General features: G+C 48.2%; 1 pseudogene; it reads left to right on the forward strand.

The window, feature by feature from the left end:
- Positions 1–16,212, forward strand: part of LOC119405318 (protein enabled homolog) — a 64,664-nt pseudogene that overhangs the window by 18,325 nt on the left and 30,127 nt on the right.

The raw sequence follows: 16,212 nt of genomic DNA on the forward strand, positions 1-16,212 counted from the left end.
GCGCAACTCTACTACCTAAAGGTAGCATATACAGTAACTCTAGTTGGGAGTAGAGTTAACCAGAGTTCTTGAATCATACCAGCTGTGAAACTGCATTCTAAAAACCTGACATTGCCCATCGCTAAATTTGTGGAGGATAGCAAACCGACGCGCCACCTGGGAGCGATTGCAGAAGTAGCTGCGGTCTTCGCTGTCATTGTGCAAGTTATGGCAGCAAGAATTAGAAGTATTTTCGATGGGTGAAAGACTTTTATTTCTGTTGCACCATCTACAAAATGTAGGCCACAAATGTGCCCAATGATTTATTGAAACAAACCTTGAGTGCTCCTCAGTCACCGCTCGTCCTGTGTGAATGTGTCTTCTTAGTCTCTGTCTTTTAGTGCTGCATCAAGAATGCATTTGTACCGACTAGCCCAACTTTCTATCCTCTTGAAATGTGCAACACTCGCTCCATCAAAGCGGCATCTCAGGCAGGCGGGCTTGTGCGACACAACTTAAAAAAACATCATTTATTAGTCTATCTCTGCCCCTACAGGTGGCGCTATAACAAGTAGGCTTCCGAGATTTTGGCCAATGGCACGTCTGATTTTTGATGCATGGAAGCTATGAAAAGTGCCTACGGTGAACTTGCGTTCTCGTGCATGGTCAACGTGGAGTTTCACTGTCACGGTTTGGCCAGTCGGTGATGGTGCACATTGATTTGCAGGTTCGGGGGCCATGAAGCAAGCCGTGCAACGAGCCAAGGACCGTGTGGAGCAGTACCACTGTTACCAGTACCGCCTCATCCCTCACTGCCCCTCCGTCGGTGAGCTGAGTTCTGCTGCATGTTTTTCAGCGTTTCCTCTTGGCTGACGCAGTTGTGCTCGAACGCTCGCCACTTGTTCTGCCTGCTTCTCGCTCGCTGCTGCGTACAACTTATTGCCACGAGTGTGTTGGCTCTGAATGATAGTCAAACCCCCACGTTTGATCTCTGGAAATTGTGGGGTCTGAAAAGAGCCGCTTTCGGAACAGACGGAACAGCGACGTCGCCAGCCGAATCTAGGAAATACATCGAAACCCCAATAATATACAACTTTCCAATATCGCTAAAATGCGTCGTAAAATGCAGGCGTCGTATAATCCAAACACTATAATTTATGCCTACAAAAACTGTTTAGCACGAGGGACTTGTGAGAAACTTCAATGCAAACTACCAACAAATGTTACAAGGCTCTAAAACCCAAATAACACGCAGAAAAGCAAAAACAATACAGTGTAGCCCAGTTATAATGAAGTTGGCGGGAATCTGAAATTACTTCGCTACAGTGGAACTTCGATTATACGACTTTCAGGGGACCGCGCAAAATCGTCGTATAATCCGGGCGTCGTATAATCGAAAAACCGAGAATATAGGCAGTGACGGTCATTGTTGCCCCACAACAGCGGGCACATAATGCCTAAGAAAGTCCGCGGCACAAACCTACGCTGCTCCGAGGAACGTAGATTAAATTAATTGAAAAAGTGACAACCACGCCTTTTATCAGAGGTGTGAATGAACCTTTATTTCTCACCTTTTAAAAAAACCTGTGATTTTCTTCTGAGAGTTTGCCCAGCCACGACGCATCAGCTTTCTTTCGATAGCTGGAACATCTGGCAGCAAGTCGCCGATCTCGTTGCGTGCGCAAGCAAACTGCCGAATGTGGTCGACGTAGCACAACTTGTCCGCGTAAGTCGGAATGGACGTGCTAGCCTCTGCAGCGTCGTCCATCTCTTCCTCGTCGGAAGTTCCCGCAGTGTCGAGACGCACAGTTTCGATAATGTCATCCAGCGACACTTCACTGCACACTGCAACATCGTCGTCGGCACCAACATAGTCCGCGAAAGATCCAGGCAGCTCCAGGCTGCCGAACTCTGGTTCGTCGTCAACAGGCACTGCAGCTTCACTGGTAGAACAAGCACCACTTCTATTAAGGGGGGACGCGGCTTTCGTATCGCAAAAAATGGCAAAAAAATCGATTTTCTGAAAATCAAGTTTTCAGTTTCTGGAACCCTTTTTCTATCTGATTCCAAAATATCTACACTGAAAACCACCCAGAAGTGCTTCGAAAAGTTCGTTTTGCCCTCCGAGGTGGCGAAAATTATTGTGGAAATCGCAAAAAAAGAGCGATTTTCAAAAAATTGTAGCTCCGTGATGGCGTGACCGCGAACCAACTTCTTGGGCTTGTTCGAAAGGGCATTTCTCCGTGTTCAAATTCCCCACTTCAGCGGACTCCTCCATTCAGAAAGAAGCGCACAAAAAGCAAACACTGGAGAGTCGTTCCGAGGCCTCCGATTGGCCGCGTCCGCCATATTGCCCCAGCTCGCCTCGCCATTGGTCCGATGCTCGCTCCGGGAGATCGTCGTCTGCCGATTGCACGTCGCGAGTTCACGGCTGTCGAGAATCGCGCTACTTCGTGACACGTTCGCAATTGTTCTGTGTTCACGGCTCGACGATCACTTAGAATATAATTACGCTTTAGTTTGGAGCTGCAAGAGGAAGTTCGACCTGATTACGATGGTGCGCCGCGCTCCTAGCGAACATCGCAAACGCGAGTCTCGGACCGACTCTAGCGTTGACTTCAGCGTCGGATTCGCGGTTAGATGTTTTGATTTCTGCTTATCAGCACTTCTGACATCGTGACGAAGGCCATCGCGGGACGACTCTTTGTACTCACGACCACGCATTACGCACTTCGAAGCAACGGGCACCACGCCTGTGCACCTACTGCTCGGAGTCGTCACTAGGCCTAACTCCGCTCACGGCGCCGTTTAGCGAGACGAACCCCGAACCTTGCGGGCAAGAACAACGCGCTAGCGTACCTGCGGCTATGTGCTTCTTCACAAGCGAAGAAGCACATTGCTCGCCGGCATTTCGGAACCGCGGATGGGCGGATCGTCATCGTAGCTTCGCATTCGCGAATCGTCACCGAACGCCGCCACCAAGCGCCGGCACCACGGACCCCGCGGCCGAGCACTTCGCGGTCAGAGTGCTGTCAATAAGCACTAGTGATGTAATTTAGACGTGCTTGGAGCCGTGCTTGGCATCGCCGCAGGCGTTTATGAATCTTTTGAAACAATGAAAGCCTCGTAGACTAGCGTTGCTGCGATCGGCCGAATGATAATACGTTTCATACGCGAGAATGGCAAAAGAACGTGTAAGGGAAACGAATTTTTACCTGCCCGACTTGCGTCACTGAATAAACTGCTAAAAAATCCCTGTGCCACTAACGTCTTGGCCATAACTGTTTGTTATTTGGAACGAAGGCATCGGCTATCACGGTGTGAGCCATTTTCTGTCACAACAAACCTCTCTCTTTATAAAAAATATTCAATGATTAATTGTAATCAATAAGCAAGACACAATTATGCTAATGACAGCATAAATACAAGAAATATGTGTAATTATTTCAGTATATGGCCTTATTAGATTGCACTATCTTCTTTTCTGTCATGTCTATCACACCACTCCTTCATACAGAGAACTTGGTTTGAAATCCATACTGGTTTTTTGTAGATCAAAAAAAGGAGGAGGTTATGAAAAAAGAACAAAGGCACACTGGAGAAAGGCCACCTGTCCAAGAAGTGAAACACCATAAAAAAAAAAGCAAAGACCACAATCTTTAGGTGTTTTAGGGAAGGCCAAACTTTAAACGCAGTTTTCTCAATACTGTTTTTTTGGCATATTGCTCAGCTCATGGAGCAGATATCTTGGCAACTACTACACAGATTTTGATTCCGTTTTTTTTTCTTTTAATCGTTGAAGTCTTGTTGACAGGATGACATTCTTTACCTTGCTTAGGGCATAGTTTTTTTTTTGTATGTGATAATTAGTGCATGAGAAGTTCTGATGCAATACATGAAGCTGATGGGGATGTTATTTGTAAAAAAACTAAAAGGAATAGACAATTTTTAATAATGTCATCCTGTGTAGTGTTCTTTTGAGTAAAGATCAAAACCACTTGGACCTTCCTGGCATGTTTTGTTACAATGCTAGGCTTTTCACCAGCAGAGTATGTCATCAGATTATGTAACATAGTGTAATTTGAAAACTACTTGAGATATCGCAATGAAACTTCATATATAGCTATTCGAGACACTCTTCAGTGTGCCTGCCAAATTTCATTACTCTAGGTCAACAAACAAAAAGGTTTTTTTCGATCGCCACCTCCCCCCTTAAAGCCGCAGTGCCTGAAGGAGTTGGCGATGGTTTCTGGCGTGACTGCGTCCCATGCACTAGTAATGTAGTGCATTGCATCAAGCACAGAAAGCTTCTTATCCAACTGCTCGCGTTTCATGCCCGCCAGCCGACGCTGCACCAGAAACTTCCGATATTTCTGTTTCGTGCACTTGATGACGCCAGCGTCAAGTGGCTGCAGCTGGCTAGTGCAATTGGGGGGCAGAAATACAACTTTCACATTTCTCAAATGCAACATATCTGATGGATGGCATGGCGCATTGTCAAGCAGAAGAAGAATCTTTGTGTTCTTAGCTCCCATTTTGGAGTCCAGCTGCTGCAGATATGTAGAAAACATAGCAGCAGTCATCCAGGCTTTCCGGTTGAACGTCTACTGGCACGGCAGCCTTTTCAAATTCTTGAAGCATCGCGGCTTCTCAATCTTGCCGATCACGAGGGCAGGAAGCTTTTCAGAGCAGTCTTCATTAGCGCAAAGCAATACGGTAAGATGCTCTTTGCTTCACTTACCCCCGTGACAGCTCTCTCCTTTGAATGCCAATGTCTGTTCTGGCTGCATATTACAGTAGAATCTTGTTACAACGAACTTCGCGGGACCGCCGAATTTAGTTCGTTATTCTGAAACATCATAGTATTGAAAAATGATGTCTGTAATTTAACACAATAACGAAAATCACGTACCTTTGCAGGAGGTGCACGTGTTGGGGTGCAAACAATAAACGAAAACACTGGGCACCGTGTGGAAAAAATTTACTGCTTAAAGAAGTCCGTTATCTTCTTCTGGTGAGTAGAAAGCAGATGCTGGTGCATATATGCCTCCACGTCCGCAACCTTCCTGAGGATGTCATCGGGTACATCCTTGCAGCACCCTAGATACGATCGGGTCTTCTCAAGGAACACCACAACATCCGAGCTGGAAATAGTCTGTTCCGTTGTCCCAGGCTCTGCATCTGCAGTGTCGTCCTAGTCACTACTAGAGCAATCTTGCTCCCGCACTTGACTGACGATTTCTTCGCAGGTGAGCTCGTAGCCGTAGCCGCTGCGCAGTCGCTGTCGACGTAATCCTCGAAGGTTACCGCAGCGTCTACCGGTAGCTTCTCGGTAAGCTCATTCCACAGCTCTGGATCGAGCTCCACTTCGTCATCGCAGTCACGTGGCGTAGGCTCGCAGTCCTGCGGCGCAAGCGAAGTCTCGAGAAGGCCTGCCTTTCGCCAGCAGTTGCTAATAGTGCTGGCCTTGATGTTCCACCACGACCCTGTCAGCATTTCTGCGGCTTGACGGATGTTGACCTCCGTTGGCAGCTTAAGTCGTATGTTGATGAGATGGCGCTGCACAAGTCGTTTCCGAAATTCGGCTTTGACACATCTGATGATACCCTGGTCTAAAGGTTGTAGCAAAGAAGTACAATTTGGGGGTAGAAATTCAAGCTGCACATTGCTCAACCACACGTTCACCATATGTGCTGAACAGTTATCAACGATTAGAAGAACCTTCCTTTGTTTCTTCTTCATTGTGTCGTCGAGCTGCAGCAGCCACTGCGTGAACAGTTCTCGCGTCATCCACGCCTTCTTATTTGCCCGGTAGTCGCAAGGCAACCAGACAACGTTTTTCAAACAGCGAGGCTTGGCGGACTTGCCAATAACAAGAGGTTTGAGTTTTTCCGTGCCCGTGGTGTTGCAGCAGAAGAGCACTGACACGCGAACACGCGATTTCGTTCCGCCCTTGCATTTTTCGCCTTTAAAGTTCATTGTTTTGTCAGGCAACAGATTATAAAAACATGCCGTTTCGTCGGTGTTGAAAACGTCGTCTGGAGTGAACGACTCGGATGATCTCCTGAAGGCGCTCGTTCCGCCAGGCAAACGCACTTTCAGCATCTGCCGCCTTTTCTTCCCTGCACGCGACTTGCCACACGATGCCGTTCCTTTGCCGGAACCGATAGAGCCATCCGGCACTTGCGTCGAAGCCGGAGGTGCCCAAAGCAACCGTGAACTGTCGTGCCTTTTCTTGAATAATAGGGCCTGACAAGGGCACACCGTGGTGTCCGGCATCCTTAAACCATGTGAGGACGGCGTCGTCGACGATTTGATAGTCGCCCAGCCGCAAGCGTTTTCTTGAGGGAGCCAGCTGTGATTCTCGATGTAATTTCAAGATCTTCTCCCGATCCTTCAGTATCGTTGCCACTGTTGACGGCGTGATATCACGCTCCCTGCATATGTCCACTTGCTTTTTTCCATCATTCAGCTCCGTCAGAATGTCCACTTTTTCTTTAAGCGAAAACTGGCGTCGTTTCCTTTTAACGCTGGGGCCAGGAGAACTCATTGCCAGAAAAGCGAACTTGCAACACGATCTTAACTTCGCGGCTCCAACCGTCAGCAACTAACAACGTGGGGGAGAAGCGGGATTAAGCCTACGAGCGCCACGACTGCTCCGACCATGTGGCTCCGCCGCTGTTGCATGCATTTGATGCTCGCGTTGATGTCGGCGCTGATGGGGCTGCACCCGTTGAGGCGGGTTTCCCTGCGCATTCTGCTGCAGATGACGATGATAGGAGTAAGCTTTGAGAATTTTTCGTACCAAAACATCCACGGAAGTTCGTAATAACGAAGCATCTAGTTGATTTTGGGGTTAAATTACGTACGTTAAAGGGACACTAAAGGCAAATAACAATTTATGTCAGAGTGAAAGCCCAATGTATGACAACTTCTAAAACGGCAATATTATCAACAGCAGTGCCCTACTTACCGAGAAATTAAGCTAAATGTATCACATGATGAGCGCCACGAGTGGGACATTTTCGAAGTGATCCCGATGACGTAGGGAAGTCGGCCTACAATAAATCACTAGTAATCAAACTAGCAGCAGTAAAAAAAGGACATTCCGAGCATCAAAAGACGTAATAAAATGCTGTTTGTTCATTTCCGCTTGATTCATGGAAAACAAAACCTCCGTGGCGTTGCCATGGGGAACGGCGCGCGTGGTTCAAAGGTTCCGTTTTCGCCGAACTGCGCCTCGCCCGTCTCAGTCGTAGTTTCGGGATCGCGTACTGCCGTGCGTGTTTTGCGCGCTCGTGAAAGTCGCTCTGACAGAAAGCTCGACAAAATGCCGCATGTGTGTGATATTGCCGGATGCCCGAATGGTGCACAACGCCAGTGCTGCAGCAAGGAAACCGGTGTGTCTTTTTACTGGGTGCCGCGGAATGAACCCTTACGCTCGAAGTGGCTTAGTGTCATGCCATTGCGCCAGTGTGCTAAACAGTCAAAACCTCTGCGTGTGTGCTCGCTGCACTTTCGTACTGAGGATTACGAGACCAACCACAACTTGGTGACGGCTTTGAATGTGCCCATCCGAGCAAGTCTTTGCCGCAGCGCCGTTGTTGCTACTGTGGGTCCCGCTACTTCCGCTCGGCTGCTACTAGTGTCGGCGGCCGCGCAGTAAAATCGGGCAACGTTGGGCACGGCAGCAGTGACGTATGAGAGTCGTATTTTCAGGCGGGAGATTTGAAGCGCGCTAACGCGATGCGGACCACTAAAAACGTGATTTTATTTCAAAATAAGCACTTCCTTGGCACAAAAGCAGCACTACGAGGTTTCTGGACCGCTATTTCAACAATCAACGTCGACTTAATATTTGCCTTTAGTGTCCCTTTAAGGGGGCGGCCGGGTCTTTGGGACCGAAAAATCGCAAAGAAATCAGTTTTTTTCTAATGGCATTTTTGAATTCTGCGAGCATTTTTCCATCTGCCTGCCAATTTTCAGACTCGAGGAAGCGATAATTTACTTGTTATATTACTTCAAAGAAGACGCGCGAGCTCGATTTGCGCAGAATCCGACGAAAAACACCACTTTTTTCGCGACGCGGAGCAGCCGTTTGACGAACGCCATAGCCGCGACCTTTGTCTCGTTTGAAAGAGCGTTTCTTCGTCTACGAATTCCCGCTCATGCCTCTTCGCTCCGCTCATTGGTTGGAGAAAAAAAAGCAACCGAAAAAGAAGCATAGTACGCGATGCTATTGGCTGTTACGCGCACGTGACCGCGAGCTGGCCATTTCATTGGCTGAGCGCGTCTCGCATCGTCTGCTTGGGGCGGCAACAGCGCGCAAACAACTTGTTGCGCCGCCATTTTGCCTGTTCTTCGACCGCCGACCGGAGTTGCTAGCGTGCTCGCGACCCAAGTTGTTGCAATGCCTGGATCAGCGCGGAAGTTCCATTCGCGGCATAAGTTTGGCAAAAAAAGAAAAAAGTTGCAAGCGAATAACTTCAAGGCGCGTTTGTTAGCGAGAAGTGTCGACGACGAACGAGATGGGTCGCCTGCCGCTGCTGCCGATGCAAGCCCGTCAGGCCCGCCAGCCTGCGATGCTCCTGATGCTCCTATAGACGACACATCGCTGGCAACGGAGCGCGCAGGAGAACATCGAGACTCTGCATCACCCAGCTCGTCCGCCGACAGCGAAGGATTCGCCGAGCCGCCCGAGGCAGCTAACGGAGAGTTAGGCCTAGCGGGCCTGACGGCCAGCGACGCTTCGCAAGGCAGCGTCCGCGTCCGCCGCGATACAACCTTGCTAACGCAATCAGAGTTGCGGGAAAGGCAGACGAAAGCTGATTCGAGGCTACGCGACCTTGCATCAACGGCCGCGTCAAAAAGAAAATTTGATTTTCTGAAAAACGACGCACCGGCCGGCGCTGCTCTCGCGGTGCCGAGCGAAGAGGCAAGTTTCATAATTGCCGATCTCGGCTGCATGGGTCCACTGTTGGATGCTATGAAATGTAAAGTCTGCAACGGCAGCGTCAGCATCTATAAACGGGACAGAGAGTACGGCCTTGCCGTGAAAATGTGTGCGCGCTGCATTAACTGTGGTGACATCGCGCAAGCATGGAGCTCTCCGCGGGTGGATTGTGATCAAAAAGTGAAACCGTTCGCCATCAACATTCTCGCCACTCGAGCCATGCAGGCCACTGGGAACCGTCAAGCTGCAATGAACGATATCTTTCAGACTATGAACATTTCCCATCGCGGTCTCCATAAGAAAACGTGGCAAGGATACGTAAAGCGGAAATTGACGCCTGCAGCCAACCGCGCGGCCGAAAAAGTGACAGGCGAGTGCGCGAGTGCAGTTCGCGAGCTGTATAAGGAACTGCATATTGACAATTCCGACAATATTGCAGTTTCTTATGACGGCTCGTGGATGACGCGCGGGCACTCATCCCACATAGCCGTGGGGGCAGTGATCGAGCTCTTCACTGGGCTTGTGCTGGACTATGTAGTTCTGAGCAATTACTGTGCCGGATGTGAACTTGGACCGAAGGCAGACGACCCGGCATACCAGGCTTGGCGTGACAGCCACGTGTGCCAGAAAAACTCCTCAAAAAAAGCTGGCGAAATGGAAGTGGAGGCAGCCGTGCTCCTTTTTGAGAGGTCTCTGGAAAAAAATGGCCTCAGATACACCACAATCTTATCAGATGGCGACAGCCGCACCTTCCTCGCCTTGCAAGAAGCAGATGTTTATGGCTTCATCAAGGTACAAAAAGAGGATTGTGTAAATCATGTACAAAAGCGTATGGGCACTGCCCTACGCAATTTGGTTGCAAGGCACAAGGGAGGGGCCTCTGAAACCCTTGGAGGAAGGGGAAGGCTCACTGGGGACCTCATAACCAAGTTGAGCTCTTATTACGGCTGGGCGCTCAAATCTCATAAAGGAGATGTTGAGGGCATGAAAAGAGCTGTCATGGCGACTTATCATCACATAACCTCTAATGATAGTGAGTCGAACCACAGCCTGTGTCCGACAGGCCCAGGCTCTTGGTGCCGGCAGAACGCGGCAGCTGCAAAAGGGGAGCCCACTCCAAGGCACCGCTATAATTTGCCACAACATGTGTGCAAGGCTCTTCTGCCTATTTATGAGCGCCTATCAGAACGAGGGCTCTTGGAAAGGTGTCAAAGAGGTAAAACCCAGAATAGTAATGAACGCCTTCATTCTATGATCTGGGCTTTGGCACCTAAGCAGCGCCATGCTTCACTGTTTGCCGTTGAAGCTGCAGTTGCTGAGGCAGTTATGAAATTTAACTGCGGCCACGTGAGAACGTCAACAGGTATCCTTGATGAACTCAATCTCAACCCCAGCCTCCCAAGCATCAGACGCATGACGGAGAAGGACAGGCGTCGAGTGGCAGACTCTAACCGCAAGCGTGCCTCAAGTGAGAATGTGCAGCGAGCACTGAAGAAGCGCCACTACAGTGCTAAGCATCAGTCCGATTATGTTCCTGGTGGCTATCAGCATCTGCATTGAAAAATATGCTCATTCTCATTGTGGTTTTTTGAATAAACTGTGTGTTTTTTGTTTTTTCCATTTTTCTCAAAATGCAAATTTATGACTATGTTCAATCTTGAGGCCTCGATATCTCGGCAGCTAGGGCAGGCAGAACAATAATTCTTTTTGCAATGGAAACCTGTATGCGTATAGCATCCAAGTATGAGAATGGAATTTAGAGCCCATGCCTTTTTAATTAATTACTCATCAAAATTGTAATATGTTGCCAAGTGCTTTTTAGAATGTAAAGTTCATTCTGCTGTAAAATAGCTAAAAAAAGGCAAAAATAGAAAACTGCTTGCATCGTTTCAATCTTTAGTCATTAATATATGTTGCCATATCTTAAAGGGGCCCTGCAACACTTTTCGAGCATGCTCAAAAAGCGCTGCCGATCGGTAGTCGAGGCTCCCGAGAACATGCGAGCCAAATACTATAGCGATGCGCACGGCCTGGAATTTACAATAAATTCTCAAAGTCAGCTGAAAATCGCTCCCTCTTCTCTCGACAAATGATGTATTAGTCCGCAAAATATGACGCAATTGTCGGCAGTTCCACCATTGGCTGATGTTATAATCACGATAACACCCTCATTATTACTTTCGTTGTTAATTTTGAGTTCAATAAGTAGATAATATGTATGTTTATATTCTGTCATCGCGTTAAAAACACCGAACAAACATTAATATTAGCACTTCCGGTCTCACCGACAGCTCGTCTGCTCGTAGTTGCGTGGTTCCGTTTTCTTCGCCATGCGCAGTGCCGAAAACGTGAATATTTCTGTGCTTTTGACCATCGCCGGTTGCCGTTGAGAGTGGCAGCCGTTCGAGTGTTGCCTCGTCAGCTGGGAACTGCATCGTCGGCACGTTCTCACGACCGACCGAGGCAGCCGTGCAGCATGTCTCCGATAACAATGCTGGCGTCCGGTAATGGCGGCGCTTCGGGGTCGTCTGCCAGTGCCGTCTTACGAGGCGGTGTATCGGAGTATGGGCCGAAACCGATCTCAGCTGTCATTCGTTCCAAACGAGTGCGCAGGTTTGCTTCCGTGGTTGGCAGAGCGATGAAAACACTACGGCGTTCGAGGTGCACACCCAACATTACCAAACCGACGCGCAGTTTTCAAGCACGCGCGATACACATCGGCTCCGCTCGACGAGAACGACGCAAGCCGACCGGAAGTGGCGGCACAGACCACGTGGTTGCGCCCAGACGTCAGAGAGAAAAAAATGAAGAAAAAATTTCCGCCGGCGCTCTTGGGCGGAGCCTCGCTCGTCTGCGCTCCCTCCCTCGAGTCGCTGCCTAGCTCTCCGCGCGCTCGCGGCGTTGAGTTGAGGGAGAAAGCTGCGGAACGTGATCTCTATAATTTGGTAACACAAGTCTGATTCGAAAAATTTTTGCGGCATATGACTCGTGAAGAGTCATACGTCAATAATGAGACTATTCCAATATAACTAAGAAAGGTGTTGCAGGGCCCCTTTAAATGTCGCTTTTAATTAAGCAAATTTTTTTCTACTGAGGCCTTAAACAATGGGGGGTGAACTTAAGGTATCTCGGGAACGAGATGAGTTACAGGAAAAGTAATTACATATTTGAAATCAGCAGAAAAAACTGCACAAGTGTGCACAGTTTCATCAAGATCACTGAAGAAATAACAAAAGATGTCTAAAATTAGTCTGCCCCCTTAATCTGAAATATTCGATATTCTGAAATTCGTAGTACTGAAAGTTTTTTACATTGGCAATATAGGCATTTTGGCGGGGATTTAAAAAAAATTCGTAAATCTGCAAATTTCGTTAATCTGATGTTCGTAGTAACGAGATTTTACTGTATAAAATAATCCAGTTCCGTCCGTGTTGAACACGTCGGACGGCTTGTATTCCCGTATCAATTCCGGCAGCAATGCAGTCCACTTTTCTACAGTGTCGGAGTTGACTGACGTGCTCTCTCCACAGCAGCGGCTGTACACAACTCCACTGCATTTTTTAAAGCGATCCAACCAGCCATTGTAGGCTTTAAAGTCGTCAATGCCGCAGCGCAATGCAATGCAACTGTCTCGGCCTTCTCCTTCAAAATTGCGCCATCCACGGCAATTCCTGAACTGCGGGCCTGACGCAACCACTCAACGAGGGCCTTCTCCATGGCAGCATATTTGCCATCTTTCGCGGCCTTCCTGTTCAGGCCGAACTTTGCCGCATTTAGTAGGATGCTGTGTTTCTTCGCGAGGATCGTTTTCAGCGACGACTCGGGAATGTTCAGGTCGCGGGCAATGCTGGCCTTTGTTGCTCCGTTCCGCTTCTCCGCCTCCTCGATTATGCGAAGCTGTTCTCCGAGCATCAGCGGTTTTCGGTTCCACGACATTGCGAGACGCAGCACTCGCAACCAAGAATTCGAAAGCTTCCTCGCACACCAATATCCGAACACAGAAAATTTTGCACGTGGACACAGCAGCTGCGGCGCTAGCGGTTTTTGGCTCCGCGACATTGCGAGACGCAGCACTCGCAACCAAGAATTCGAAAGCTTCCTCGCACACCAATGTCCGAACACAGAAAATTTTGCATGTGGACACAGCAGCTGCGGCGCAGCACAACCAACCGATGAGTCAAACACGTGAAGGAATGGCTGAATGGCAGCACGGCAGTAGGCCTATTCGATTTGCAAGCTTCGACCAATCGCAAGCGGCTAAAACGCCCCAGCCCTCTGGTAGCTAGACAGCGGCGAGTTCCAGTTCCCGCGGCTGTCACAAACTTTGGCTCAACAATCGCCGTTCACACGTCCGGTATAACAACACGAAATCTAGTGAAAGTTATCGCATACTAGAAAGCAAGCTCGAAATTATCTGCATGTTATCTGCTCACAATGGTCACTACAAAACCACTCAAAAGAAGAGAGAGAGAAAAAAAAAGGCGACAACGGAAGAGCGCATCGCAATGCGACAAAACGAATGCGCTCCGGCTGGCTCCGGCCAACGTTGGCTCTGGCTAGCTATGGCCGACCGCGTGTCGAAAAATTGAAGAGGCCTTGTGGTGGCAGCGCGGATACGAACTCGGTTCCTCGGTTTCCCGACTTTTTTCGCCCGGCCGCAGTGTGTTTGTGTGCCAGCCCGCGTCACCGTAGGTCTTTTTTCTTCTCGGACAGTCCAGCGAAGCGTCGTACGAGGCGGGGCCGGCGTAAAATTGCGTCGTACAATTGAGGTTTTTAATACATTATTTCTATGGGGGGTTTTGCCGGGACCAAGCCAATTCGTCGTAAAACGCGGGTCGTCGCAGTACCAGGGGACGTATAATCGAAGTTCCACTGTATAACTGTTTTCGCTGTATCTGGACTCTAAAAAAAAGATCAAACATTATGCAGACCAAGAAAAAAAATTTAACTTTCTGAAAAAAGGCGATCAAGGGTCCCTTGCATGCGTTTCACGAGCGCGCGTTTCAGAACACGTTGCTCAACATTGTCCATCAGATCCCAACTGCCCGGTTCGGAGCACAAGTGCAGTGCAGTCCACCTATAACGATATCGAAAAAAACGAAAAGTATGATCGTTATAACCGGTGATCGCTATATCTGGACTGCCGTCAAAAAAAAAAAAAAAGCGGGACATACCTTTGTAGCTCCGATCCCGAATTTACCACCTGCACTAAAGAATAGATGTTCTAGAAAGCAGGATGTCAAAAACAAAGTTTTATTTGAAGCTCCAACGAGTGTCCAGCTTTAGGCGCACCTAAATAGTCTCAACATGGTCTAAGGAGTCTTGAAGTATCCGTGCGCCATTGCATGATGTACGAATGGTGCATGCCGTTAACCACCACGGCGGCAAGAGCGCCCAACATGCAAGCTGCGGACACTGGCTTGCTTCTTTCCAAGAGCATCTATGTTGAGAGGATCTGCTTGAAAACTTTGGGCTTGTTTTTCCTTTTCAACGTCTTCATTCTGGCGAGCTTGAGTCAGCGCATCTTGAAAGAGTGAGCTTCGAGACGCGGCAGAGCTGGTCCGACACGCGGGAATCCAGTAGACCCACGACAAAACGGTTGCGCACGAGACGATGTTCTACCGTAAGAGGGTAGTTGCAATCCTTCACCATGTTTTTGAGCACTGTATAGAATGCGTCTACAGTCTCTCCGGGCAGCCGATTGCGTTTGTGGAACCGGCTGGACTCGTAGACTTCATTGACTGGGTGGACAAATAACATGAGCTTGAGGACCCATGCAGTAGAGCAAGGTACGGACTTGTTTCTTTGGCAGCAGACGCTAGGCCTTGCGCGAAGGAGAAGTCTTCGAACTGTTGAATCCATGCCGGCCACTGACCTGCGTTGTCGAAGTTAAACGGCGGCGGAGGGCGAAGAGAAAAACGTTGGCGCCAATGAGAGCAGCAGAACTTGTCTCGGGATCAGACATCTTAGTGGCAGGACCCACTTCTGACTCCATTGTCGAGATGCTCAGCTGGTAAGGGCAATACCCTAGAACGCGCCATCAGCGCAGCACTTCGCAAGAGACACCGTACGCTCGAGAGTCGCGTTCCAAAAGCCCCACTTTATTATCGACCACTCCTTACATAAGCATGAGGGCGTGACTAGTCAATTATTTTCTACGCACCCTCTACACCAACCGCCATGTGCAAGTTTGCATCTCGTGATGATCACCGCTGATACAGTTAAACATGGATAGAATGAAATAGACAAATTCTCGAAAAACTTCGTTATAAAGAGGATTTCGTTATACGGAGTTATACAAACTCTTAATTTTTAAGTGGGGACACCCCACTTAAATTCATTTTTATTTATGGGTACATTTTGATCAAACTTTTATCACTTATGTATTTTGACATTCTGATTTCAATTAAGTCGAGTCAAATTTTATTTACAACATGCACGAAGTACAATGAAGGCCACCCTAGCAAGAAAGCTGTAAGCATACAGCTTGACGAGGCCAGGGGCCCGCAACCAGGCAACAGCAGCAGTGAACACATGCGCAATACAAGCAAAGCTTTTCGTTGTTGTAGCTAAACTGTTACAACACAGTCTTCTTTGGTGATAAATACATATAAATACATGCATGGGCACTGTGAGCAGGCTAACATACGTGTGAATAATATGACCACCAAGGAAATATGTTCTGTTACACTGTCAAAAATGGATATGAAGAAAAGCAGCAATAAAAGAAAGGAGTATGCGTGTGATGAATACATTGCAAAAAAGCATAGACACAATGTAAAATTGCAAGCTTCAGGCAGACAATTGAAATTTATCAAAGAGAAACACATCAAGCAAGCGTGTGCGTGATAAAAACGTATCTGTATCAACACACTTATGTAATTGATTTAACTGCTTGGGTACATTGTAGCTCGTGGTTTGTGTATAGTAGTTTGTTCGATGGCGCTTTATGAACCATCTTTCGGGTGCTCGTGTTGCGCGGGTGCTGGGTCGTTCTATGAGGGCTGACAAATTCTTTAGAAAGTGCGTAGTTTTCTTATCAGCAAAATGCAGCTGACGTAGGAGGCGGTATGCGTAAATATCTTTGACGTTAATTGTTCTGTTTTCTTGAAAAAGTGGTTTTGTGGGATGTAAATAATGGAACGTTATTAATGCAACGAATAGCTTTCTTTTCGAGGAGGAATAACCTGTTCATCTTCCGTCTTGTGGTTGTAGCCCACACTATGGTGCAGTAGCTTATATGCGATCGAAAAAGGGAATGATAAAGTTGGAACACTACA

The sequence above is a fragment of the Rhipicephalus sanguineus genome, chromosome 9 (assembly GCF_013339695.2).
Source record: "Rhipicephalus sanguineus isolate Rsan-2018 chromosome 9, BIME_Rsan_1.4, whole genome shotgun sequence".
Classification (NCBI taxonomy): domain Eukaryota; kingdom Metazoa; phylum Arthropoda; class Arachnida; order Ixodida; family Ixodidae; genus Rhipicephalus; species Rhipicephalus sanguineus.